Source organism: Mobula birostris, chromosome 30 (genome assembly GCF_030028105.1).
Source record: "Mobula birostris isolate sMobBir1 chromosome 30, sMobBir1.hap1, whole genome shotgun sequence".
NCBI classification, from domain to species: Eukaryota; Metazoa; Chordata; class Chondrichthyes; order Myliobatiformes; family Myliobatidae; genus Mobula; species Mobula birostris.
Genome location: NC_092399.1, coordinates 34666406 through 34693420, shown reverse-complemented (window position 1 = coordinate 34693420; position 27015 = coordinate 34666406).

Genomic DNA, 27015 nt, shown 5'->3' with positions numbered 1-27015 from the left:
AAGCGTTGGATATGTTCCTGTGGGTGCTAGGATTTGGCCTTAGGAGTGTTGGATATGTTCCTGTGGGTGCTAGGATTGGTCCTGGGGTGTTGGATATGTTCCTGTGGGTGCTGGAAATTTGTTCTGGGAATGTTGGATATGTTCCTGTGGGTGCTAGGATTGGTCCTGGGGTGTTGGATATGTTCCTGTGGGTGCTGGAAATTTGTTTTGGGAATGTTGGATATGTTCCTGTGGGTGCTAGGATTTGGTCCTGGGAGTGTTGGATATGTTCCTGTGGGTGCTATGATTTGGCCCTGGGAGTGTTGGCTATGTTCCTGTGGGTGGTAGGATTTGGTCCTGGGAGTGTTTGATATGTTCCCATTAGTGCTAGGATTTGGTCCTAGGAGTACTGGATATGTTGCCGTGGGTGCTAGGATTTGGTCCTGGGAGTGTTAGATATGTTCCTGTGGGTGCTGGGATTTGGTCCGAGGAGTGTTTGATATGTTCCTGTGGGTGCTAGGATTGGTCCTGGGAGTGTTGGATATGCTGCTGTGGGTGCTTGGAATTTGTTCTGGGAATGTTAGATATGTTCCTGTGGGTGCTAGGATTTGGTCCTGGGAGTGTTTGATATGTTCCCATGGGTGCTTGGAATTTGTTCTGGGAATGTTAGATATGTTCCTGTGGGTGCTAGGATTTGGTCCTGGGAGTGTTTGATATGTTCCCATGGGTGCTAGGATTTGGTCCTAGGAGTATTGGATATGTTCCCGTGGGTGCTAGGATTTGGTCCTGGGAGTGTTAGATATGTTCCTGTGGGTGCTGGGATTTGTCCTGGGAGTGTTGGATATGTTCTTGTGGGTGCTAGGATTGGTCCTGGGAGTGTTGGATATGCTCCTGTGGGTGCTAGGAATTTGTTCTGGGAATGTTGGATATGTTCCTGTGGGTGCTAGGATTTGGTCCTGGGAGTGTTTGATATGTTCCTGTGGGTGCTAGGATTTGGTCCTGGGAGCGTTGGATATGTTCCTGTGGGCACTGGGATTGGTCCTGGGAGTGTTTGATATGTTCCTGTGGGCACTGGGATTTGGTCCGAGGAGTGTTAGATATGTTCCTGTGGGTGCTGGGATTTGGTCCGAGGAGTGTTTGATATGTTCCTGTGGGTGCTATGATTTGGCCCTGGGAGTGTTGGATATGTTCCTGTGGGTGCTATGATTTGGCCCTGGGAGTGTTGGATATGTTCCTGTGGGTGCTAGTATTGGTCCTGGGGTGTTGGATATGTTCCTGTGGGTGCTAGAAATTTGCTCTGGTAGTGTTGGATATGTTCCTGTGGGTGCTAGGAATTTGCTCTGGGAATGTTGGATATGTTCCTGTGCGTGCTAGAATTTGTTCCTGGGAGTGGTGGATATGTTCCTGTGGGTGCTAGGATTGGTCCGAGGAGCGTTGGGTATGTTCCTGTGGGTGTTATGATTTGGTGCTGGGAGTGTTGGATATGTTACTGTGGGTGCTAGGATTGGTCCTGGGAGTGTTGGATATGCCCCTGTGGGTGCTTGGAATTTGTTCTGGGAATGTTTGACATGTTCCTGTGGGTGCTAGGATTTGGTCCGAGGAGTGTTTGATATGTTCCTGTGGGCACTGGGATTTGGTCCGAGAAGTGTTTGATATGTTCCTGTGGGTGCTAGGATTGGGCCCTGGGAGTGTTTGATATGTTCCTGTGGGTGCTATGATTTGGCCCTGGGAGTGTTGGATATGTTCCTGTGGGTGCTAGAAATTTGCTCTGGTAGTGTTGGATATGTTCCTGTGGGTGCTAGGAATTTGTTCCTGGGAGTGTTGGATATGTTCCTGTGGGTGCTATGATTTGGCCCTGGGAGTGTTGGATATGTTCCTGTGGGTGCTAGGAATTTGTTCCTGGGAGTGTTGGATATGTTCCCGTGGGTGCTAGGATTGGTCCTGGGAGTGTTGAATATGCCCCTGTGGGTGCTAGGATTTGGTCCTGGGAGTGTTAGATATGTTCCTGTGGGTGCTGGGATTTGGTCCGAGGAGTGTTTGATATGTTCCTGTGGGTGCTAGGATTGGTCCTGGGAGTGTTGGATATGCTGCTGTGGGTGCTTGGAATTTGTTCTGGGAATGTTAGATATGTTCCTGTGGGTGCTAGGATTTGGTCCTGGGAGTGTTTGATATGTTCCCATGGGTGCTTGGAATTTGTTCTGGGAATGTTAGATATGTTCCTGTGGGTGCTAGGATTTGGTCCTGGGAGTGTTTGATATGTTCCCATGGGTGCTAGGATTTGGTCCTAGGAGTATTGGATATGTTCCCGTGGGTGCTAGGATTTGGTCCTGGGAGTGTTAGATATGTTCCTGTGGGTGCTGGGATTTGTCCTGGGAGTGTTGGATATGTTCTTGTGGGTGCTAGGATTGGTCCTGGGAGTGTTGGATATGCTCCTGTGGGTGCTAGGAATTTGTTCTGGGAATGTTGGATATGTTCCTGTGGGTGCTAGGATTTGGTCCTGGGAGTGTTTGATATGTTCCTGTGGGTGCTAGGATTTGGTCCTGGGAGCGTTGGATATGTTCCTGTGGGCACTGGGATTGGTCCTGGGAGTGTTTGATATGTTCCTGTGGGCACTGGGATTTGGTCCGAGGAGTGTTAGATATGTTCCTGTGGGTGCTGGGATTTGGTCCGAGGAGTGTTTGATATGTTCCTGTGGGTGCTATGATTTGGCCCTGGGAGTGTTGGATATGTTCCTGTGGGTGCTATGATTTGGCCCTGGGAGTGTTGGATATGTTCCTGTGGGTGCTAGTATTGGTCCTGGGGTGTTGGATATGTTCCTGTGGGTGCTAGAAATTTGCTCTGGTAGTGTTGGATATGTTCCTGTGGGTGCTAGGAATTTGCTCTGGGAATGTTGGATATGTTCCTGTGCGTGCTAGAATTTGTTCCTGGGAGTGGTGGATATGTTCCTGTGGGTGCTAGGATTGGTCCGAGGAGCGTTGGGTATGTTCCTGTGGGTGTTATGATTTGGTGCTGGGAGTGTTGGATATGTTCCTGTGGGTGCTAGGATTGGTCCTGGGAGTGTTGGATATGCCCCTGTGGGTGCTTGGAATTTGTTCTGGGAATGTTTGACATGTTCCTGTGGGTGCTAGGATTTGGTCCGAGGAGTGTTTGATATGTTCCTGTGGGCACTGGGATTTGGTCCGAGAAGTGTTTGATATGTTCCTGTGGGTGCTAGGATTGGGCCCTGGGAGTGTTTGATATGTTCCTGTGGGTGCTATGATTTGGCCCTGGGAGTGTTGGATATGTTCCTGTGGGTGCTAGAAATTTGCTCTGGTAGTGTTGGATATGTTCCTGTGGGTGCTAGGAATTTGTTCCTGGGAGTGTTGGATATGTTCCTGTGGGTGCTATGATTTGGCCCTGGGAGTGTTGGATATGTTCCTGTGGGTGCTAGGAATTTGTTCCTGGGAGTGTTGGATATGTTCCCGTGGGTGCTAGGATTGGTCCTGGGAGTGTTGAATATGCCCCTGTGGGTGCTAGGATTTGGTCCTGGGAGTGTTTGATATGTTCCCATGGGTGCTAGGATTTGGTCCTAGGAGTATTGGATATGTTCCCGTGGGTGCTAGGATTGGTCCTGGGAGTGTTGGATATGTTCCTGTGGGTGCTGGGATTTGGTCCTGGGAGTGTTTGATATGTTCCTGTGGGTGCTAGGATTTGGCCCTGGGAGTGTTGGATCTGTTCTTGTGGGTGATATGATTTGGCCCTGGGAGTGTTAGATATGTTCCTGTGGGTGCTGGGATTTGGTCCGAGGAGTGTTTGATATGTTCCTGTGGGTGCTAGGATTTGGCCCTGGGAGTATTTGATATGTTCCTGTGGGTGCTATGATTTGGCCCTGGGAGCGTTTGATATGTTCCTGTGGGTGCTAGGATTGGTCCTGGGGTATTTGATATGTTCCTGTGGGTGCTAGGATTGGTCCGAGGAGTGTTGGATATGTTCCTGTGGGTGCTAGGATTTGGCCCTGGGAGTGTTTGATATGTTCCTGTGGGTGCTATGATTTGGCCCTGGGAGTGTTGGATATGTTCCTGTGGGTGCTAGGAATTTGATCTGGGAATGTTGGATATGTTCCTGTGGGTGTAGGAATTTGCTCTGGGAATGTTGGATATGTTCCTGTGGGTGCTAGGATTTGGCCCTGGGAGTGTTGGATATGTTCCTGTGGGTGCTAGGATTGGTCCTGGGAATGTTGGATATGTTCCTGTGGGTGCTAGGATTTGGCCCTGGGAGTGTTGGATATGTTCCTGTGGGTGCTAGGATTGGTCCTGGGAGTGTTGGATATGTTCCTGTGGGTGCTAGGATTGGTCCTGGGAGTGTTGGATATGTTCCTGTGGGTGCTATGATTTGGCCCTGGGAGTGTTTGATATGTTCCTGTGGGTGCTAGGATTGGTCCTGGGAGTGTTGGATATGTTCCTGTGGGTGCTAGGATTTGGTCCTGGGAGTGTTGGATATGTTCCTGTGGGTGCTGGGATTTGGTCCGAGGAGTGTTTGATATGTAACTATGGGTGCTATGATTTGGCCCTGGGAGTGTTTGATATGTTCCTGTGGGTGCTAGGATTGGTCCTGGGAGTGTTGGATATGTTCCTGTGGGTGTTCGGATTGGTTCTGGGAGTGTTGGATATGTTCCTGTGGGTGCTAGAATTTGGTCCGAGGAGTGTTGGATATGTTCCTGTGGGTGCTATGGTTTGGCCCTGGGAGTGTTGGATCTGTTCCTGTGGGTGCTGGGATTTGGTCCTGGGAGTGTTTGATATGTTCCTGTGGGTGCTAGGATTGGTCCTGCAAGTGTTGGATATGTTCCTGTGGGTGTTCGGATTGGTTCTGGGAGTGTTGGATATGTTCCTGTGGGTGCTAGAATTTGGTCCGAGGAGTGTTGGATATGTTCCTGTGGGGTGCTATGGTTTGGCCCTGGGAGTGTTGGATATGTTCCTGTGGGTGCTAGGATTTGGTCCGAGGAGCGTTGGATATGTTCCTGTGGGTGCTGGGATTTGGTCCTGCGAGTGTTGGATATGTTCCTGTGGGTGCTAGCATTTGGTCTGAGGAGCGTTGGATATGTTCCTGTGGGTGCTGGGATTTGGTCCTGCGAGTGTTGGACTCTACTTCCCAGAGTATTCTCTGAGAACTGGGTTATTCTTAGAAACATAGAAAAACTATAGCACAATACAGGCCCTTCGTCCCACAATGCTGTGCCCAGCAAGTACTTACTTTAGAAATTACTTAAGGTTACCCCATAGCCCTCTATTTTTTTAAGCTCCATGTACCTATCCAGGAGTCTTTTAAAAGACCCTATTATATCCACCGTCCACTACTATCGCCGGTAGCCCATTCCACACACTCACCACTCTCTGCGTAAAAAACTTACAACCCTGACATCTCCTCTGTACCTGCTTCCAAGCACCTTAAAACTGTACCATCTTGTGCTAGCCATTTCAGTCCTGAGAAGAAACCCCGACTATCCACACGATCAATGCCTCTCATCACCTTTTCCACTGTCTTATCCTCTTGCTCTTCACATACTTGTAGAATGTCTTGGGGTTTTCTTTAATCCTCTCCGCCAAGGCCTTCTCATGGCCATTTCTGGCTCTCCTAATTTCATTCTTAAGCTCCTTCCTGCTAGCGTTATAATCTTCTAGATGTCTATCATTACCGAGTATTTTTGAACCTTTCATAAGCTTTTCTTTTCTCCTTGACTAAATCTTCAACAGCTTTTACACCTCGGTTCCTGTACTCTCCCATCCTTTCGCTGTCTCATTGGAAGGTCCCTGTGCAGAACCCCACGCAAATGTCCCCTGAACATTTGCCACAGAACGTCTGATTCCAATTTATGCTTCCGAGTTCCTGCCTGATAGCCTCATATTTCCCCTTACCCCAATTAAACACTTTCCTAACTTGTCTGTTCCTATCCCTCTCCAATGCTCTGGAATTGCTGTCTTCCTGGAATACCCAGAACCTGATGGTGCTTGAAAGTGATTTGTGAGAATCGTGAAGGACTGCATTTTTCTTTGCGTGCTCTTAGCTGGAGTTTTGTGTTCCTTCTGCGACAGTTCTAGTAATGTTTGGTTACTCTCTGTGTGTTCATTTGCTTTGCTGAATATAATCGAGATGAGGTCTGAGAGCTCATTTTCAACAAATAAACAGGGAACATCCGAGCACAATTTGCCCAGACTGTTGTGCCAACCATTTAACCTGCTCTGGGATTCATCTAACCCCGCCTTCCCTCATAGCCTTCCACTTTTCTGTCATCCATGTGTCTATCTAAGAGTTCTTAATTGGCCCTGACGTGTATCTACTTCACCAGGGTGGGTGTTCCACACACCCATCACTCTCTGTGTAGGAACATCTCCGACACTCCCCCCTCCATACTTTCCTCCACTCACCTTGAAATTATGTCTCTTTGTGTTAACTGTTGCCAAATAGATCAGTGGATCAGAGGACTTTGAAATTAGGCAGGAGCATGAACTTGAGGGATGGGTTCATGCATGATCTTGTGAACAGGAAGCAGACTCGGGTCAGTATAACCTGTTCATTAGTTTTTGTAATCATCTTCTGCTGACTGTCCTTGTCTGCCTGGGTAATGCAGTCTAAAGTTCTCGTTAAATGGCAGCTCGGAACCAGCATAGCTCCTTCCATCCAATAGTCACAAAATAATGGCTGTCCACGAGCTAGGACACTTGTGAATGTCTTTCACCTTGCCTACAGATTTGTAACATGGCTGGTAACTTTGTGATTTGTGGCATGTGTCCAATTTGTGTGTAGAAATTTCCAAAAGCTGTCCAGCTCTGTGAAGGAAGCTGGTTTAAAAAAATATGGCTTTGCATGATTTTAAGCCCTTTTATACATAAGGAATCTCTGTTCATTTCAATGATCTGTTAATCTCTGGTACCTCCTCGCGAGTGTGAGGGAGATACTGAATTAATGCACGCTTGCGATACATAAAAATGGTCAGGTTGCTTAATGTAAGATGTCATTTTAAATGAACAAATCATTCACTGGGAATACCCGAGAGCATTGTGTCTGATCAATTAATGATCTGGATTTGAAATAACAGTTTCCAAGGACTATTTCATAATTTGAAGCACATTCTAAAGAATACTACAGCGCTGCCCCAGAGAGCACTAGAGGAGGTCATTCTTTCCCTCCGCCATTGGGCTCTATAATGAGTCAATCTACAGTCGGGGAAGTAATGACTCCCTCTTGATAGATTGTTTGAGGAAACTTTTTTTTAATTCTTTCTTACTTCTCTTCTAATATTTGTATATTTGTATATCTGTGCACCTGTAATGCTACTGTGACACTGTAATTTCCTCTGGGATCAATAAGGTACCTGTCTATCTAACTACTGCTTTGTGCTGTGCTGAAGTTTCAATAATTCATCCTCTCAAAAATAAACTCATTGTCTAAATTTGTCTGTTATTCCTCTAGGAATGGTGAGTTGCAATGAAAATAAAAGGGAATTGCATTTTTATTCCATTTTTTTACAATATCCTAAAGCACTTTTTCATTAATGTGTGGCTACTGTTGTGGGAAGTACTTAGTCAGCTTGAGCAGAGCAAGCCCCCATCAACCGTGACATTCTGATAGCCAGATAATATTGACTGAGGGGTAAAGATTCGGCAGAATCAGCAGATGTGCCATACCTAGATACAGCAGACACTGGAAACCCAGAGCAACACTCAAACAGCTGGAGGAGCTCAACAAGTTAGGCAGCATCAATGAAAGGGAATAAATGGTTCCGGCCAGTGTCCTGATGAAGGGTGTCAGCCTGGAAAAGCAACTGTTTATTCCCCCCCCCCCCCGCCAATAGATGCTGCCTGACCTGACAAGATCCTTTCGCATTGTGGTGGGCCATACTTACTCTTTTCTTTTCCAAAACTGCCTCCTTGAGAGAGAGGAGTTTACCATCCTATGTGAACAAGAGCAGTTCTGATGGCGCATCACTACGGTATCAACGTGGATCCCGGTGCTCCAGTCTCTGAAGTGAAGGTTGAACGTTAGAAGAGTGCCTAGTTTACTAATCAGCCATAATTAAAATAATCTCCAAGTTACATAAAGCTACATTTCACCATAATATGTAACACAACACTGAGGAAATTATGACACAGTAGTAGAGGAGCTGAAGAACAATACTAAACATCTTCTTAATGTGATACAGTTGTCACTGGAATTATTTATGGCTCTTTACTGTGCTATGATCTCCCCATATTGTGTTACAACTCTGCCAGTTGACTATGTATTACTTTACTCTTATTTCATTAAACATCTCCTTACATTGTGTTGTAGTAGTTTAGGATTATATGGTTCCTCTATTGATGCTTTACAGCTTTCCTAGACTTGTAGTTCCTTCAGCACTGTGTTACAGTTTTGGCAGTGATGTGTTATAACTTCATTATGAAGATTCCACAGTGTCGTATCAGGGATCCGTAGAGTATTATTGCAGCATTAGTCCATCTTTGGTATGGTACAGATCCTGCAGGTTTGCACTGAACTGCAGTGTGGTGGAACAGTCCCTGCAGTACTGTAGCACCGTCCCCCCTCCACAGAAACGCGTTAATGTTTCTCCAGCATTGTGTTACTCTGATGCTAAACACACCAGTAGGGATTGGTAGCAAATACTGGCTTTGCCAGCAATACCGCGATCCCCCAAAAAAGTTAATAAGGTATAAGATGGCACTGTTGACGCCCAGCGACTACTTATCAGCAGCAAAAAAAAAGAAACAAAAATAATTGCTCAATACCTTATTAATAGCACTTTATTAATAAGGATCGATGCTGACGGTGGAAAGACGAGTGCTGGCGGTGGCATGGTCGAGGCAAGCGATGGCAGAGGCAGAGTCGTGACGTCGAGGAAAGTCCTGATGTCAGATTGATTGAAGCGCCAGGCTATATTAGAAATATCCGGTACAGGCTGAATGGTGGTGGTAGGGTTCAGGCCCCAGAGTGGTTCGAGTGTGAGGGACAACCCGATGTCTGGGCAGTTTGAGCACCGGACGAGATTGAAACGGTCAGGGTATCGGGACCGGAGGCGAGGCGAGGGCTGGTTCTGTCAGTGCTCCGTGCCGTTATCTCAGCTCCACGCTGAACTGAGGCTGTTGCCTGCTCCAGCTCCAGTGATGCCTGGCTTCACGTCTGTGGTCTCACAACGTTTACTTGGCTTTGTGATGAACTGAGTCAGGATCAGAACCAGATTTGTTATCACCAGCATGTGACGCGAAATTTGTGAATTTAGTGGCAGCCGTTCAATGCGATACATGATAAAACAGAGGCTGCGATGACAACATGATCATCACCGAGGCTGTGGCCTGCCCCAGCTCCAGTGATGCCCGGCTTTCTGTCTTTCACAAACTTCAGTTCTGAAGCTGTTTGTTTACTTTCATTGTTCGCACCATTTGAGTTTTTTCCTCTCTCTGCACACTGGGTGTTTGATGGTCTCTTTTTAATGGGCTCTTTTGGGCTTCTTGTTTCGTGGCTGCCTGTTAGGAGACAAATCTTGAGGTTGTGTAATGTATACATACTTTGATCATAAGTGTACTTTGAACTTTAACGTGAGAACACTGAAACATACTACAGCCTCTTTGGTCCATGGTGTCATTCTAAACCATCTTTCCTACATAACACTCCATTTTTTTGATCATCCATGTGCCTGTCTAACTGTTTCATGAATGCCCTTAATGTACCTGCCTCCACCACCACCTCTGGGAAGTCATTTCACGCACCCACCACTCTGTAAAATCTTACCTCTGACACCTCCCCTATACTTCTTTCCAATCACCTAAAGATTATGTCCCATTCATATTAGCCATTTCCACCCTAGGAAAATGTCCCTGGCTATCCACTTGATCTACGCTTATCATCTTGAACACCTCTATCGGGTCACGTCTCATCCTCCTTCACTTCAAAGAGAAAAGCCCCAGCTCACCCAACCGATCCTGGTAAGACGTTGCACTAAAGCTGCTGCAGTGCCCAGTGTGTTTTCTGCAGCGTTGTTGATGGTCTCTGCAGTTTTCTGCTGTAGTTAATGGAGTGTTGGGTTACAATTCCCTCAGTGCTTTATTTCCTTCCCACAGTACTGTGGCACAGTCCCTTACTGGTTATACATCTGAACTGTAGGTCTGTCTCTACTTCATTAGTGATCGAGGCAATATCCATCTTCAATGTTACTCACCGCGTAGCACCCCACGTCTGAAATTATGTATGAAATATTTTCTGAGAGCAAGTATGACCTGTGATGTAGAAGGTCATTGATGAGGCATTTAAAGATGGTTGACCAAGAACATTACCCAGAGAAATTGGAGTTCTGCCCTATCATCCAATAACCACATCTGTACAAAGTGCATCTCTGAGCTTTATTTTCCCTTTCATTACCACATTCAGCCAAATGCTACCGTGTTGTTGATGGCAGCCTCTCATTGATTCTGTTATGGTTATTATTCTGTAGATTTATTGAGTATGCCCACAACAAAATGAATCTCAGGATTGTATATCGTGACATATATGTACTTTGATAATAAAACTTACTTTGAACTTTGAAGGGTAGTTCTTTCACTTCATTCCCCCCCCCCCCCCCCCCCCAGAACTGAGTTATTTTGACCATTGTAGGTGTTGGATGAGATCTGGAGCTGGTAGCCCTAAAGAATCTCAGACAATTTTAGTTGTGGCAGTACACAGAACGTGCTCACACTTCCCCAGGCTGTGCAATTTTCCTTGCAGTGTTGGTTTCAGGTTTGTGTCCTGTTATGGTAAAGTAGCACAGAGTTGCATTAAAGTTCCCCAGTGATGAAATAATTGAAGTTCAAATTCATTCCCAAGTTTATTGTCATGGGCACACATACCCAGAGTATAAATGCTATGAAAACTAACTTTTTTTGCAGCAACAGCACAGCACATTCCAAGCACAACAAACACCAATTACATAAGCTTAAATTAACATAAGTAACATTTAACTATCCTGACAAAATAAACACAATGATATCAGTGTAAATTGAAGGAAATACAGTATAGTCTGAGGCAGAATTAGGGTTTCAAGATGGCAGTGGGGAAGAAGCTGAACCATGAGGTGTGAGTCGTCAGGCTCCTGTACCTCCTGCCTGATGGCAGCATTGAGAAGCGGTCATGGGCCAGATAGGTGGCGGTCCTGACGATGGATGTTGCCGTCATGACACATTGGCTCTTGTAGGTGTCCTCTGAGCTGGGAAGCCCTGCACCTGTGATGGAATTGGCCGAACCCATAACTCTCCGTACCTGTACATGTTCTCTGTGCAGTCGAGTTCCTATGCGAGACAGTGATGCATCTGTCAGAATGCTTCCACTACTTGTTTTCCTCTTTGAGGTTTATCTGGATGAGCACCTGAATGGAAGGCTAGGGTGGTGGTAAATGGGATTGATTTATATGGTTGCTTGATGGTCAGCATCGATGTGATGGGCCAAAAGGCCTGATTCTGTGCTGTGTGACTTTAAAGCTTTGGGATACTTTATGTTTACCACAGTGATGTGTGTCAGCTCCCATTGAGTTGTGCTGCTGTTCATTTAGCGTTCTCTTGCATTTCCCACAGTGCTGTGATATCCTTCCCCTGTCAGTCCTCGGAGAAATGTGCTACGGTGCCCACGGTTCTGGTGGGTCTATGGAGCAACAAGCCATCTGCTGGGGGAACTCAGCAGGTCGAGCTGCATCCTTGAGGTGGGGGTGGTGAGGAATTGTCAACGTTTCTGCATCAGGACCCAAAATGTTGACAACTCCTTTTCCCTCCCCGATGCTGCTCAACCTGCTGAGTTCCTCTGTTGCTCCAGATTCCATCGTTTGCAGTCCCTAGTTTCTCCATATTGTGGGAGCTGGAATATTTAACGATGGTGGACTGTGCTCTGGCTGTGACTTTGTCAACCGTGTGCAGATGGTACAGGTGACTGACTCCCTCTGTAGCTGGCTCCCCTTCCACTTCCCCACGGATGGAGCAGCTAACAGGGCAGAGAAATCCTGCTCAGTGTGGCTGGCTAGTTCACTAATGATACTATTCCACACTGACCACGAGTGGAGGAATGCCAATAAAATAAATGGTTTGATTGTGTTTGCAATGATCTCTCCTCTGGTAGAACGTCACATAGGATGTATTACCATGGCAACGTTGCTTCGCTATCTGTTCACCCGCAACCTGCATCTTGTGGCGCTCAGCTGCGCCACCTGTGGCCACGACGGAAACCTGCTGCAGGAGAGCGCAGACGCGAATTTAGAGGAATGTGTTTAAATTTTAAATGTAATGCGGCACTGACAGCCAGAGTCAGAATCAGAACGGGCATTTGTTGTTCTGCAGTAGCACTACATTTCAATACATAATAATAAACAACTAAATTACATTAAAAAACAAATATATGTAATTAAACTAAGCAAGTAGTGCAAAAATAGAGCAAGGAAATTGTGAGGTAATGTTCATGGGTTCATTGTCTGTTCTGAAATTTGGTGGAGAGGAAGAAGCTGTTCCTGAAATGTTAGGTGTGCCTTCAGGCTCCTGCACCTCCCCTTGACAGTAGCAACGAGAAGAAAGTGGGTCCTAGGTGGTGGGGGTCCTTAATGACGGATGCTGCCATCTTGACTTATCACCTATTGAAGATATCCCTTTTGCTGCAGAGGCTAGTGCCCATGATGGAGCTGGCTGAGTTTACAACTTTCTGCAGCCTTTTCCGTTCCTGTGCAGTGTCCCCTCCATAACAGACTGATGCAACCAGTTAGGATGCCCTCCATGGTACACCTGTAGAAATTTGCAGGTCATTGGTGACATGCCAAGGCTCCTCAAACTCCCAATGAAATATAGCTGCTAACATGCCTTCTCTGTATTTGCATCAATATATTGAACCGAGGATAGATCCTCAGAGATGTTGACACCCAGGAACTTAAAAATGCTCACCCTTTCCACTGCTGATCCCTCAACTTGGGTGTCCCTCAACTTCGGTGTCCCTCAACTTCCTCTTCCTGAAGCCCACAATCAATTCCTTGGTCTGACTGATGTTGAGTGCAAGGTTGTTGTTGTAACACCCCTCCACCAGCTGATCTATCTCGCTCCTAGACACATCCTCATCATCTGAAATTCTGCCAACTGTAATTGTGCCATCAGCAAATTTATAGATGGCATTTGAGCTGTGCCTAGCCACACAGTCATGAATGTAAAGAGTGTAGAGTGGTGGGCAAAGCATGCTTCCTTGAGGTGCACCAGTGTTGATTCTCAGTGACGAGGAGATGTTTTTTTCCTGCTCTGCACTGACTGTGGTCCCCCAGTGAGGAAGTGAAGGATCCAGTTGTAGAGGGGGTTACAGAGGTTCAGGTTTCAGAGTTTCTTGATTAGAGCTGAGATTATGTTTGTGTTGAACACTGAGCTCTGATTAATTAACAGTAGCCTGATGTAGATACTGCTATTATCTGGGTGATCCAAGGCAAAGTGGAGAGTCAGTGAGATTGCATCTGTTGTAGACCTTTTGTGATGACAGGCAAATTGCAGCAGGTCCAGGTTGTTGCTGAGGCAAGAACTGATTCTAGCCATGACTAACTTCTCAAAGCCCCTCATCACTGCAGATGTGAGTACAACTGGGCGACGTTCATGGAAGCAGCTCACCCTGCTCTACTTGGGCACAGGTATGATTGTCACCGTTTTGGAACAGGTGGGAACCTCTGACTGGAGCAGTGAGATAGGAGATATCCTTGAGCACTCCTGCCAGTTGGTTGGCACAGGTTTTCCATGTCCTACCAGGTACACCATCACCATGGGGTCTTCCCTATGTCCCCAGTTCAACATTCCTGACACCCAGCACACTGAACATATTTTGTTGGCTTACATTTTAGGATAAATCTGTGCAGTCTGTAAGAATACAAAGAGCGGGAGATGTTCAGGTTGAGGTAAAGGGAAGGGATACCAAAGCCATTTCCTCTCTGAGATAGAGGGCAGTAGTGTTGCAAATTCAGATGGAGGGGCTGCACCCTCAGTGGGTAAAGAGACTGCCAGTCATCAAGAGTCAACGACTCAAAGGAAAAGGAATAACCTAGCAAATCACAGGTCAGGCTGTGGTAGTGGGTCTGGGAGCTCCCTCAGGTGCTCTTCCTCCTTCCCTGCCTTCCATGATCTTCTACCCTCTCCCATCAGATTCCCCCTTCTCCAGCCCTTTATCTTTCACCAATCAACTTCCCAGCTCTGTACTTCGCCCCTTCTCCTCCCCCAGTTCCTCTTGTGCTTCTTCCTCCCCTCCCCCCACCTTCTTTCTCTTACTTCTCATCTTTTTTTCCTAGTCCCGATGAAGTGTCTAAGCCCAAAATGTCAACTGTTTATTCATTTCCATAGGTGCTGCCTGAGCTGCTGAGTTCCTCCAGCATTTTTGTGCTATTTGACAGTGGATTGCTCAGTCTCTAGCCAGCTTTCCCTGGCTACTCTCGAGCCATTTCAGTAGGCTGCTTCTGTCAGAAGTCAAGGGATTCTCCTCTATGCAGCTCCCTGGTCAGTGCTGGGACCTCCTCTCAGATCAGTCTCCATTAACTAATTAATCATCTTCTCTCCCCGTGCCAACTCCCTGGTCACCAGCACAGCAGCAGGGTTTAATGCCTCTGATCACAAAGTCAGCAGACTTCAGCTGCACTCTGACCCACCTTTCTCCTGAATTGAACTTTCCCTGACTTTAAACAGTCATGACTGACACTCCGCCCAATCCCACCCTCCTGACTCACAACCATCACACCAAAGTGGTGAGGGAGGTGTCTCGGAAGGACTGACCCCACTCAATGAACAACCCTGCTCCCGTCCGACAACCATGTCACATAGATTCATTGACCATCAATAGGATGGCGGATGATGGCAGACTTCCAGCTCACTGACCCTACCCGTACTGATGGTTAGAGTCCCAGCTTTTGACCCCCAACTCTTGCTGATGATCACAGACCTTATTACATTTTGTCTTCTTTGTCAGCGCCTTGTCTCAATTCCTTCACTTACCGGTCTGCTTCATGCCCTCTCTCACCCCTGGATTCCCTGATCTCCTCCACCTCTTGCACTGTGATGGAGAAGATCCACGCCTGACGGAGAAGAGAGCACCACACCCACGCCTGACAGAAGAGGGAGCCAACCTCACGTCCAGTTTTGTGCTCAGGGTGGTGACCTTCTGGAAATCTCTACCCAAGAGGACTGGCAAGGCTGGAATAAAAGTGGAATTCATTGTCACAAGAAGCTGTGGAAGCCAAATCATTGGGTATATTTAAAGCGGAGGTTGATAGGGTCTTGTTTTGTAAGGGAGAAGGAAGGAGGATGGCTTGAGAGGGAATATAAATCAGCTAAGATAGAATGGTTGAGCAGACTTCATGGGCCTAATAGCCTAATTCTGTCTCATGGGTCACTGGGGACATTTAACCAGGAAACAGATACATTTTAAAAGACTGAGGGCTATAGGGAACTGGTATGGAGATATGGGGTAGATCAGCCATGGTCATAGTGTGATGAGAGTCCTTAACGAAGATGGTTTGGACCCAAATGCTGTATTAGGGAGGAAGGATCGAGACTGTATCAAACTGGAATGAGAACTGAATACAAAACGAGCGCTAGGCCGTATCACTAGTGGGGCTTGTGATGTTGTGGGGATGGAACTGGACTCTCTCACGGTGGTGTCTGAAAAGAGGACGCTGTCTAAGTTGCATGCCATCTTGGACAATGTCTCCCATCCACTACATAATGTACTGGGTGGGCACAGGAGTACATTCAGCCAGAGACTCATTCCACCGAGATGCAGCACAGAGCGTCATAGCAGGTCAATTCTGCCTGTGGCCATCAAACTTTACAACTCCTCCCTTGGAGGGTCAGACACCCAGAGCCAATAGGCTGGTCCTGGACTTATTTCATAATTTACTGGCATTATTTACATATTACTATTTAACTATTTATGGTTCTATTACTATTTATTATTTATGGTGCAACTAATGAAAACCAATTTCCCCCAGGATCAATAAAGTATGACTATGACTGACTTACTAGTTCAGAGCCCTCAGTTCAGGTGCTCTTTAAATACTCAAATCCTGGTGCCCAAGACATAATGGCCAGTTAGCGGCACCAGCCTGAACCCTAAAAGGAGCCTTGTCCGTACTCTAGAGATAGAGCATCTAAATCTCGGAAGCTGGTGTGGTTGGGATCATCTCGTAACAGGACACCCCTCCACTATGGCTGACTCCTGACGACCCTGGTTGCTCCTTCTATTTGCCTTGGTCACCTTCCAGGTAGAGGCGAGCAAACTCTCTCCTGCACTAATCCATTTTCGCTTGCAGCTTGGATGAGATTTTTGGCCTCCTATTCTGGAAAGAGAGGCGGAGGATAACCCAACCAGTACTCGAATGGTTGCATCCCATGCACTGAATGCTGTAAGGTGTTGTGGGCAACCTGTGCCCACGTCAAATGGTCTCACCACTCGTCAGGTCTTTCTGAGGCCAGGCATCTCAGGGTACGTTCTACATCTTGCTTGGTCCACTCCTATCTGGCTGTTGGGCTGCAGGTGAAACCCAGAGGAGAGACTTTCTGTTGCCCCAAACAGCTTACAGAACGCACTCCAGAAATGTGATGCGACTGGTGGCCGCGATCTGAGACAATGCCCACTGGGAATCCATGGATGATGAAGACCTGGTCCAGGACAACCTCGGCTGTCCCTGCTGCAGATGGTTGCTTCTCCAAAGCAATGAGTTTGCAGGCTTTCGAAACTGGTCCACAATTTCCATGATGACTGTCTTCCCCCTGGATGCACCCATGGCCTTTCTGAAACAGCAAAGGAGTGGAGGAGCCCTTGAGTTTCGGTACAGGTCTCCTTGTTCCAGGCGCATATCTCACATACCTACACATACTGCCAAATCTCTTTAGTCATCCAGGAACACCAATACCTCCTCCTGATAAACTCGAGGGTGCTGGCAACCTCTGGGTGAGCAATCACTCTCTTTGAATGTCCCCATTGGAGTACCTGGGACCAGATGGAACTTGGGATGAGCAGCCAATCCAGAGGACCGTTCTTGGGAATCTCCCCTTGTGTTTGGGCCTTGTGGACATTGATTCCCAAAGAAATTGGCACTACCACCTTGGCTTGGGAAAAAATGGTGGGAGGCAGCTCCTCTTGTTTCAGTTTGCCAAACTGACGGAACATTGCCTCTGGCTTCTGCTTCTTTGGCCCTGGTCGATAGGTCAGATTGAAATCAAGGTGGTTAAAGAACAAAGACCACCTTGCTGCCTGGAATTCAGCCTCTTGGCCTTCTGAATACAAGCCACTTTCTTGTGGTCTGTCCAAGTGATGAAAGGGATTGTCGGTCCCCTCTAGAGAGATGCCATTCCTCCAAAGCTAACTGAACCACAAGAAGCTCTCGATTCCCATTGTCATAGTTTCTCTGTGCCTGGGTAGCCACCTGGAGAAGAATGTTCACGGTCCAGTTTACCGTCCGAAGGTGATCATTGAGACACCACTGCACTCTGACGTCTGAGGCACCCACCTCCACAATGGAGGGTTAGGAGAAACCAAGATGGGAGCAGATGTGAATTACTGTTTAAGCTCTGCAAGAGCAGCCTCTGCTTCAGTAGTCCAGAGGAAATGGCCCATGGATTTCTTAGTTAGCACCATCAACAGAGCTGCCACCAAGCTGAAGTTCCTGATGAACTTCCGGTAGAACTGTGCAAACCCCAAGAATCATTAGACTTGTCTGACACTGGATGGTGGTGGCCAACCTCTGACTGCCTGAGTCTAGGTAGGGTCCACCTTGAGATTGCCATTGGAGGTGATGAGTGAAAAGGTGGTCACATGAAATTTAGACTTCTCCAACTTAACATAAAGCCCATAGTCCAGAAGCCACTTTAGGATATCTCTGACGTGAGCGATGTGCACCTCCACGGACTTTGAGAAGATTAGGATATCATCCAAGTAGACAAAGGCATACTTATGGAGAGTATCCTGGAGCATGTCGTTGCTAAAGGCCTGAAAGACTGTTGTAGCATTCATAAGACCGAAGGGCGTTACTAGGTACTCAGAGTACCCTGTTGGTGTATTGAATATGGATTTCCACTCGTGGCCCTCCTTTATACGGACCAGATTGTATACACTCCACAAGCAGGTCTAGCTTTGTGAAAACGCTTGCTCGTTGGAGCATCTCAAAGGCCGTATTCATGACTGGAAGTGGGTAATGATTCTTGGCTGTTATGCAGTTTAATCCCTATAATTAATGCATGGCTGCAGGCTCCCATCTTTCTTCTGTATGAAGAAGCTGCCCGCGCCGGCTGGTGAGGAGAAGGGCCAAAGGAAGCCCGTGGCAAGAGCCTCCTTTATTTACTCTTTCATTGCACTTCTCTCTGGGCCTGAGAGAGCGTACAGTTGACCCGGTGGCGGACAAGTACCGGGCAGCAGGTTTATAGCACAGTTGTCGGGTCACTGTGGTGGAAGAGTCGAGGCCTTTCCTTTGCTGAAGATCTCCTCCAAATCCTTGTAGATGGAAGGGATTTCGACTGGATTGGGTGTTGCTATCTCCTCCGGACATTCCTGAGGCTTCATCGGTGGCAGGGGTGATTCAACAGACCTCAGAGTCCCCTCCTTAATGTCACAAAGTTCATTCGCAGAAACAGTGGTCAAATCAGAGTCCAAGACCCCATGTGTATCCTCAGGCGATGACAACGAGGCATTGCAGAAGGCCCTTGCCCCACACCCACCACCCCCAGAAACAGGCGTCAAGGATCTGCATTTAGGAGTTCTTCCTTTCCTCGACACCTGGCAGCTGGATTCCTTAGGCTTAGCTTCTAGTTTTCCAGACTGCTCAGGCATCTCTTTGGTCTTTTCCAGAAATGGAGATTTCCCCTCTCTAGCTCCCATATGCGGTCCGAACTAGACAGTGTTGGCACTCACACAGTCCTGTTGGCCGGGACCAACTTGTCTGGTTGCCTTGCACTGAAGGCCACTGCCTTATTGGTCATTGGTCTTGGGAGAGTCTGGGGGCAGAACACCACACCACAAACAAACGCTCTTCCAATGACTGGACAAAACAACTATTGTCAGTCCATAGATGAGTTCTGCTGGGACAGCCAAAGGTACCCTAGGATCAGGGGTATGAGTGGAGAGCCAGTGATGTAGAAATTCATGTCTCCCACATCTCATCTGCAAGACCAGAGTCCGTTGCTGAATCTGCCTGGAACTTAGCGGCAGTCATCCGAGCCGGTGATATGCATGGACTGGCTCAATGCTCACAGAAGTATTTTGAGCTGACGGGAATTATCCGCTGCCCCAGAGTCTATAAAAGCCTTCACCTGCCTTGGGTTCTATCCCAGGTGAACATGAAACCCAAATCCGTGGGGTTGGGAGTAACAGCTGCTACCATCACGTCCTCCCGACACTGGATGGCCTAAGTAGTTCTCCAGATAGTTGCACCCTGGGACATTCAGCCCTCAGGTGACCTGCTCCCCTACAGTAGAAGCAGCTACCTTGATTGCAACTGCCTGTACCCCTCATCGGCGGAGAGTCTGGTGCAGCCAACCTGTACGGGCCCAACAGGATCTTGAGCAGGAGATGGGCTGGCCATGGTCTGAGGTGCATTGGGACTGGGCTCGGACTGGCTCTCTTTGACCTCCTGAAGCAGTCCTGCTTTCACTCTGCCAGGCGATTACTGAGACGAATGGAGTGGTCGACCAGAACCGCAAAGTTCTCTGCTGGCTCTCCCAAGGCGAGGGCATCCCTCGGTTCATCTTGGAGTCCATGGCGGTATAGAGTGGCCAAGTCCTCCCCGTTCCAGCCACTCACTTGGGGTAAGATCCAACATTCAATCACACAGTTGGCCGCTGACTGTCCACCCTGTGGAATCTTCATCAGACTGTCTGAGCTTGGCTGGCTGCGGCAGAGTGATGGAACACCTACCTCATGAGACCATAAGACATAGGAACAGAATTAGGCCACTCAGCCCATCGAGTCTACTCCGCCATTCCATCATGACTGATCCTGGATCCCATTCAACCCCATAGACCTGCCTTCTCACCATATCCTTTGATGCCCTGACTGATCAGTAAACTATCAATACACATTTTAAATATACCCACTGACTTGGCCTCCACCGTGGACTGAGCCAGAACTCTCTGGCTAAAATAATTCCTCCTTACCTCTGTTCTAACAGGTCACCCCTCAATTTTGAGGCAGTACCCTCTAGTTTTGGATACCTCCACCATAGGAAACATCCTCTCCACATCCACCCTATTTAATGCTTTCAACATTCGCTAGGTTTCAATGAGATCCCCCCAGATTCTTCTAATTTCCGGTGAGTTCAGGCCCAAAGCTACCAAATACTCCTCATATGTTAACCCCTTCATTCCTGGAATCATCCTTGTGAACCTCCTCTGGACCCTCTCCAATGAGAAGATGTTCTCTGAGATATGGGGCCCAAAACTGTTGATAATACTCCATGCAGCCTGACTAGTTTTAGCATTATTCTCATAAACCCTTAACCTCTTGGTGGCCATTAATTCCACCAAACCTGAGCCAATCTCTGACCTGCATTCCCAATGCGCGGTGGCCCAGACCAGGGCTCTTCCAGTCAGAAGAGAGGTAATGAAGGCCACCCTTCCACACTCCAAAGGGAGCCAGGATGGCTGGAGTTCAAACACTAATGAGCCTTGAATGAGGAAGTTAGGCAAGAACTCGGGTCACTGTTGACCCTCTCCAGGTCTGGAAGATGTACTGGCTCCTCAGAGCGACTGACTGGCCCTCCCAAACAACTCTGACTTCCTTCTTGTGAAAGTTGACAAACAGCTACCGGGGGGTCCTGTCCTCCAGGCTGTGTCTGAAAATCCTCTCACTGTGGTTGGCCACAGTGGACAAAAAAGCCCTGATGCCCCGCTGGGTCCAGACTGGTTCAATTGTACTCTGAAGAGGGTCCTTGGTGAGGATGGTTGGATCCAAATGCTGGAGTATCTGAAGCAAAGATGGATACAGGGTATCAAACTGGATTGAGAACTGAGCTACAAAACAAACGCTGAGTTCAGGTGCTCTTTAAATATACAATTCTTGGTGCCCAAAATATGATTGACAATTAGCAGGATTGTCCTGAATCCTTAAGGAATCGTGTCCCTTATCCATACTCCGGAGAGTTGGAGTATCTAAATCCTGGAAGCAGGTGCGGTTGGGAGCATCTTGTAACGGTGACAGGTTTGAGGGACTGAGTGGCCTACCCCCATTTCCTTGTGTACAGCATTGAATTTCCTGGCAGAGAGCATACAGACAAACAGTTCCCTCCCATTCGCTTGCTGTTTGACACCCATTGATGAAGTTGGAGGTACAAGTGTGTGCCAACCGGGAGCAAGCATGCTCCAGTTACATGGTGGACAGCGATAAGAGCTTTCAGCCCATCTCTCGTCACCAGTCCTTTATTGCACAGCAAAGCAACTGGACCGCCTTGCTGTCTGATCGTCCCTTTAGGCCCTGATCGTGGTGAGAGGTATACTGCTCCAGCCTACCGCTCCTGCTCAGCAACAATGAGGGTGGGTGAGTATGGACACGAATTTGCCACAGTGCCAGCACTGGTTCCTGTTCTGGTTTCTGCCACCTACTGTGAGCTGGCAGCCATACCCATCTACCTATTTGGCAGAAATTCGCCCCAGTCTACTTTTGTCGACTCCGCAGGAACATACATTTCCCTGAGTTGGATGGACTTTCTGTGGTTATGAAACAACGTAATTAAACATTTTCAATTCTTGAGGTGAGGATTGACAGTCCTTACAATCATCCGTGGATCAATTTGGCTGACAAACTCCTTGAGTGTAACAGCAGACAGCTTACAGAACATATCAGGCACAGACTCTGCCCAGCGAACAGGAGTCCAAATCACCTGCAGCCTATTTAAACCCTGTTCTCATCCGCAGTCCTTTGTTCACCGATCCAAATGGCCAGCTGCTCCGAGCCTTCAGTGACTTTGTTGCTTTGTCATGTTAAATATCGATTTCCCCTTGTTTCGTGGCCCCCTCAGGGCTTACTGTCGTTAAATACCAATTTCCCCTTGTTTCGTGGCCCCTCAGGGCTTGCTGTCGTTTGCTGATAAACCGGCTCTGCTGCTCTGATTTTGCGTCAAACCTCCTCGACATTTCCTGAGAGGATAAGTGAACCAACGATTGACTCAGCAGAGTGTGCCCGCCCGTTGACAGGAGCACACGATCTAGAAGCAGCAGGAAATCACTGGCCATCTGCCCGCCACTCTCATCCAACTCTGCACTCCGGTGCAGGCAGCTCTGCACCAGTCACCCTCCTCCATATGAGCCCTGGATTTCCAGGCCTGGACTCCTCGAGGGTCTCCAACCCAGTGCTGCAACCTCCTGCCCCAACGTGTCTTAAAGTTCGAGCTCCAGCCATCTGTACTCTATGGGCCGGGCCCACATCGCCTTCCTCATCTCTTGTCTGGGTGAGTTCTGACCTGGGCTGCTGCTAACTTGGACAATAAAACCACAATTTGCAATAAATGTGAGGAATTCTCTGCTGAGACCATCCAGAAAGTGGGTCAGATACTTCACCTTCATCAGGCTCATGCTTGGCGTTGGACTACACCATGGAATTCAGGACCCTCGAGCAGAGAGTGACAGGAATGTGGAAGCACTACTGACCCACCACCATCGCGACCTCTCAGAGCGCTTGAAAGCTGAGCTGTTTTTCTGGGAGATGCCCACCAACCTCAAAAACCTCATCACTGCCCTCTCCCAATTGACAAGTGGAATGACCCTCCAGATCATCAGCCAGAACCGCAGTTCTGTTCCCAGAACCATTTTAGGATGCAGAGCTCATCATCAATTCTTCCAGAACTCATGCAGGTAGCAAGAGGTCCCTCAATCCCCCAAAATCTATGCTTACCATAGAGCTGCCGATCACCCATGTATCAAATTACCACTGTATCTGGGAAAATGGCACCCCTAGGTAGAGATGAGGGGCCTTCTATCTGCTAAGCTCTCTCCATAGCCCAGCTCACTCTCCCTGGCCTGCTCTGCACCCCAATGGCTGCACGCACACGCACACGGAGCTCCGGTGGATTCCGACTTGGCCGGCAACTTTCCGGGCCAGACTCTTGTGCAGCCTGGACTCCCTGCCAAGCGTATCTCTTACCCCTTCTGCATCACGGCCATTGACAGATAACCCTTGGGGTCCAGGATGGTCAGACATTGCACACATCCAGCGGAGTCATCGCAGGTCCATCCAATTCCTCCTTATCGACTCACCCAACACTCCTCTCATTTTGGGTTACCCCTAGCTCCCCCCTCACGATCCTCACTTAGCCTGGTCATCTGGTTCACTGCTGATTTGGGGCCCTTTCTGCATCCTCAGGTGGCTTCACCCCTTAAATTCGTGAAGACAGACGAAACCCTCAGCGTCAGACTTCCATAGGAATACTGTGACTTGGCCATCACTTTCAGTAAAAGGCAAGCCAGCACCCTGCCACCTCTCAGGTGACACGATGACCACCTCCACTCCCGAGGTTGTCTGTTCTCCCTCTCCCATCACGAGACCCAAGCTATCAATGATTATATCACTGAAATGCTACAGCATAGCTTCATTCAACCCTTCCAGTCTCCAGTGTTCTTCTTCGTCATTGAGAAAAATGGTGGTCTTTGTCTCTGCATTGACTACTGTGGACTCAAAATCACCATTACAAACTGCTACCCTCTCTGCTTGATGGATTGAAACAATCCGTGGGGCCTTGGTCTTCAACAAACTGGATCTACAAATCAGGTACAACCCAATCTGCACTCACCAGGGAGATGAGTGAAAGATGGTGATCAAAACACCCACTGGCCACTACAAGTACTCGGTGACGACCACAGTCCAGCCATTTTCCAAGCCAACAAGATTCTCTGAGACAAGCTGAACGGGTATGTTATCATCTATCTCGACAACATTCTCATCTTCTCCAAGGATCCCCAAGGCCATGTCAGTCACAACCATTCGGTTCTTCAGCATCTCCTCGAAAACCAACTGTACTACAAGTTAGAAAAATGCCAGTTCCACACCCCAGCCATTTCCTTCCTGAGTTACGTCCTTCCACCCCAAGCCACAACCATGGACACAGATGAATGTGTTTCCAACCGTTCTCATGTATATCAACAGCATCCAGTGCATCGTTCACCCCATCCATTCACTTTGAGATGCGTCAGAACTACAACAATAATGGGGTACATGCTAGTCCAAAGAAATGGAAATGAAGACTGCATGAATTTGCAAATTGGTAATGAAAAGGCACTCCAAAGCTGCAGCAGAAGAATTGGAGATGAGATGGCAGAAAATGCCTTATCCAGAAATAATGGGACCTGCCTGCACCATGTCCACAGGCCATGCATTCCAATTCCTGAAACACATTTTCTTTCCCTCACTACTAATTCCTTTCCCTTTGATGTTATTGCCTTGACCTTTGGTCCTCAGCCCCACCATCAATGGAAAAATCCTCTCACTATCCAATTGGTCACACTCCTTTTCATATATTTCTGTCAAATCCTTCTCTCTGAAGAAGACTTTCCTTTGGACCAAATCTGTTCTTGTGACTATGCTAGGAATCATTTATAAATTTCCCATCCCTCCCATAAAATAGCTACCAGAATTGAAGACAATATTCCATTTGAGCACAGATCAGCATTTTATAAACACTCACCAGAACTTCTTTGCTCTTATACTCTGTTTCTATCAATAAAGCCCAGAGTTGTGTATTCCTTATTAATGTTACTATCGGTGACTTGTACACCCACAACTCCAGCTCATTCTGCTCCTGCACCCCTTACAGAACAGTCTCCTTGATTCTGTATTTCCTCTCCTCATCCTTCCTACCAAAGCACATAGCCTGCCATTTCACTGCCTTTAGCTTCCTCTGCCGCACATCTGCCCATTCCATTGGGTTACGTCCTACTGCCATTTATCACAATACCATCCTCTTCGCAGTTGGCAATACTGGCAAGTTTTGCAAATTTAGAAGTTGTGGCTTGCACCCCCAAATTTAGGTCTTTAAATATAGAATGAAAAAGGAACACCTTGGCCCGAGTACCAAGCCCTGTGGTACAGAACTTTTCACCTTTCTCCAGTCCCAGTAACATGATTTTCTATTCCCGTTTTGCTGAAGGTGTTTTTTCCATGGATGCTGCCCCTGGCCTGCTGAGTTCTTCCAGCATTTTGTGTGTGTTACTCAGATTTCCAGCATCTGCAGATTTTCTATTATTATTTAGTTACAAAATTCATATGCTTGTTGTGGACTTGGCCCCTTCTATGCCACGCGCTTCATGACGTTAGTAAGTCTGCTGGGTGACAGCTTAATTGAAAGCATCCAAAATGTCATTGACAGCATTATATAGAACACCGAGCATCACAGCACAGTACAGACCATTTGGCCCAAGAGGCTATCCCAGCCTTTTAACCTACTCCAAGATCACTTTAACCCTTTCCTCCTATGGATCCCTCAAATTTTCTATCACCCACATGCCTATATAAAATTTTCTTAAATATCCTGAATGTATCAATCTCTCCCACCATCCCTGGCAGGGCATTCCATGCACCCACCACTCTGTAAAAAGTTAACTCTGACAGTGCTCCTATACTCTTTGAATCGCCCTAGGAAAAAGTCTCTGGTTATCCACACAGGAGGCTCTCTAATCCAGGCAGCATCCTCTCATCACCTTATATATCTCTATCAAGTCACCTCTCATCACCCTTTGCGCCAAAGATCGCTCAACCTATTTGCTCAACCTATCCTCACAAAGCACGCTCTCTAATCCAGGCAGCACCCTGGTAAATCTCCTCTGCATCCTCTCTAAAGCTGCCATATCCTTCCTATAATGAGGTAACCAGACCTGAACACAATTTTCCAAGTATGGTCTGAGCAGGGTGTTATAGAGCTGCAAAATCACCTCACTGCTTTTGAACTCAATTGCCTGACTAATGAAGGCAACGTACCAGATGCCTTCTTAACCACCCTGTTATCTGATACTGGTCCCGTGGCCAGTGAGGACGCAGAAGTCATCGCCAAACGTCCAGCAATTCCTTCCCTCGCTTCCTGCAGTAATCTGAGTACATCCTATCCACCTCCATATACTAATCTATCCTAACGTGTTTTTTAAACAAGTTCCAAAGCTTCCTTTTTCTTAACATCTTAACGCTGTCTTCACAAATATTAAGGTCCCTCTCACTGGTGAATACTGAAGTAAATTATCCATAGGTCCTCCCGTTCCTCCTCCAACATGCTTCCTTTTCTGTTCCTGATCAGACCTACCATCACTTTAGTCAGTCTCTTGTTCTGCACGTACAAGTAGAACGCGCCAAAGTTTCCTTTAGTCCTACTTGCTAAGTGTTCTCATGCCCTCTTCAAACTCTCCTAAATCAATTCTTCAAATCCTTCCTGGCTACCTAATGGTCTTGATACCTTATGGCTCCCTGGAGTCCTGACTGATTCTTCCTTCCTAAACAGCAAGTAAGCTTCTTCGCCTTGACTAGCTGTCAACAGATCTCTTGTCAACCATGGTTACCTCACCCTACTGTCCTTTCCCTACCCCAGTGGGACAAACCTATCCAGAACTCCATGAAAATGCTCCCTAAACAACATCTACGTTTCTATTGTGCATTTCCCTGAGCACATCTGTTCCCAATTTATGCTCCAGGTTCTTGACTAATAGTGTCATCATTCCCCCCCTCCCAATTGAATACTTTCATCAACTTTATCTGAAACCTTGTCACAAGACTCAAATGAGTAAAACATGAGTTGTCTTTAACATAAACCCTAATTAAAGTTCCTCAATTCAATTTCCTCCAGGTAATTATTAATCCTTTTTCCAAACTAACATTTCCTAAAAGCTTTCTCTCTACCAAGTTTAAACTGCCCTCCTTGGTGATCTCTTTCCAACAGCCGAAGATATTCTCAGAACTATAGAACAGAATTAATCCATCAAGAGGCGCAGTGACATGATTTTCAGCACAAACAAATCCAAGAGCAGCAACGTGGCTTTCTCTGACCTCAAAAAACATTTGATTTTGTTAACAACGATTGTAGAG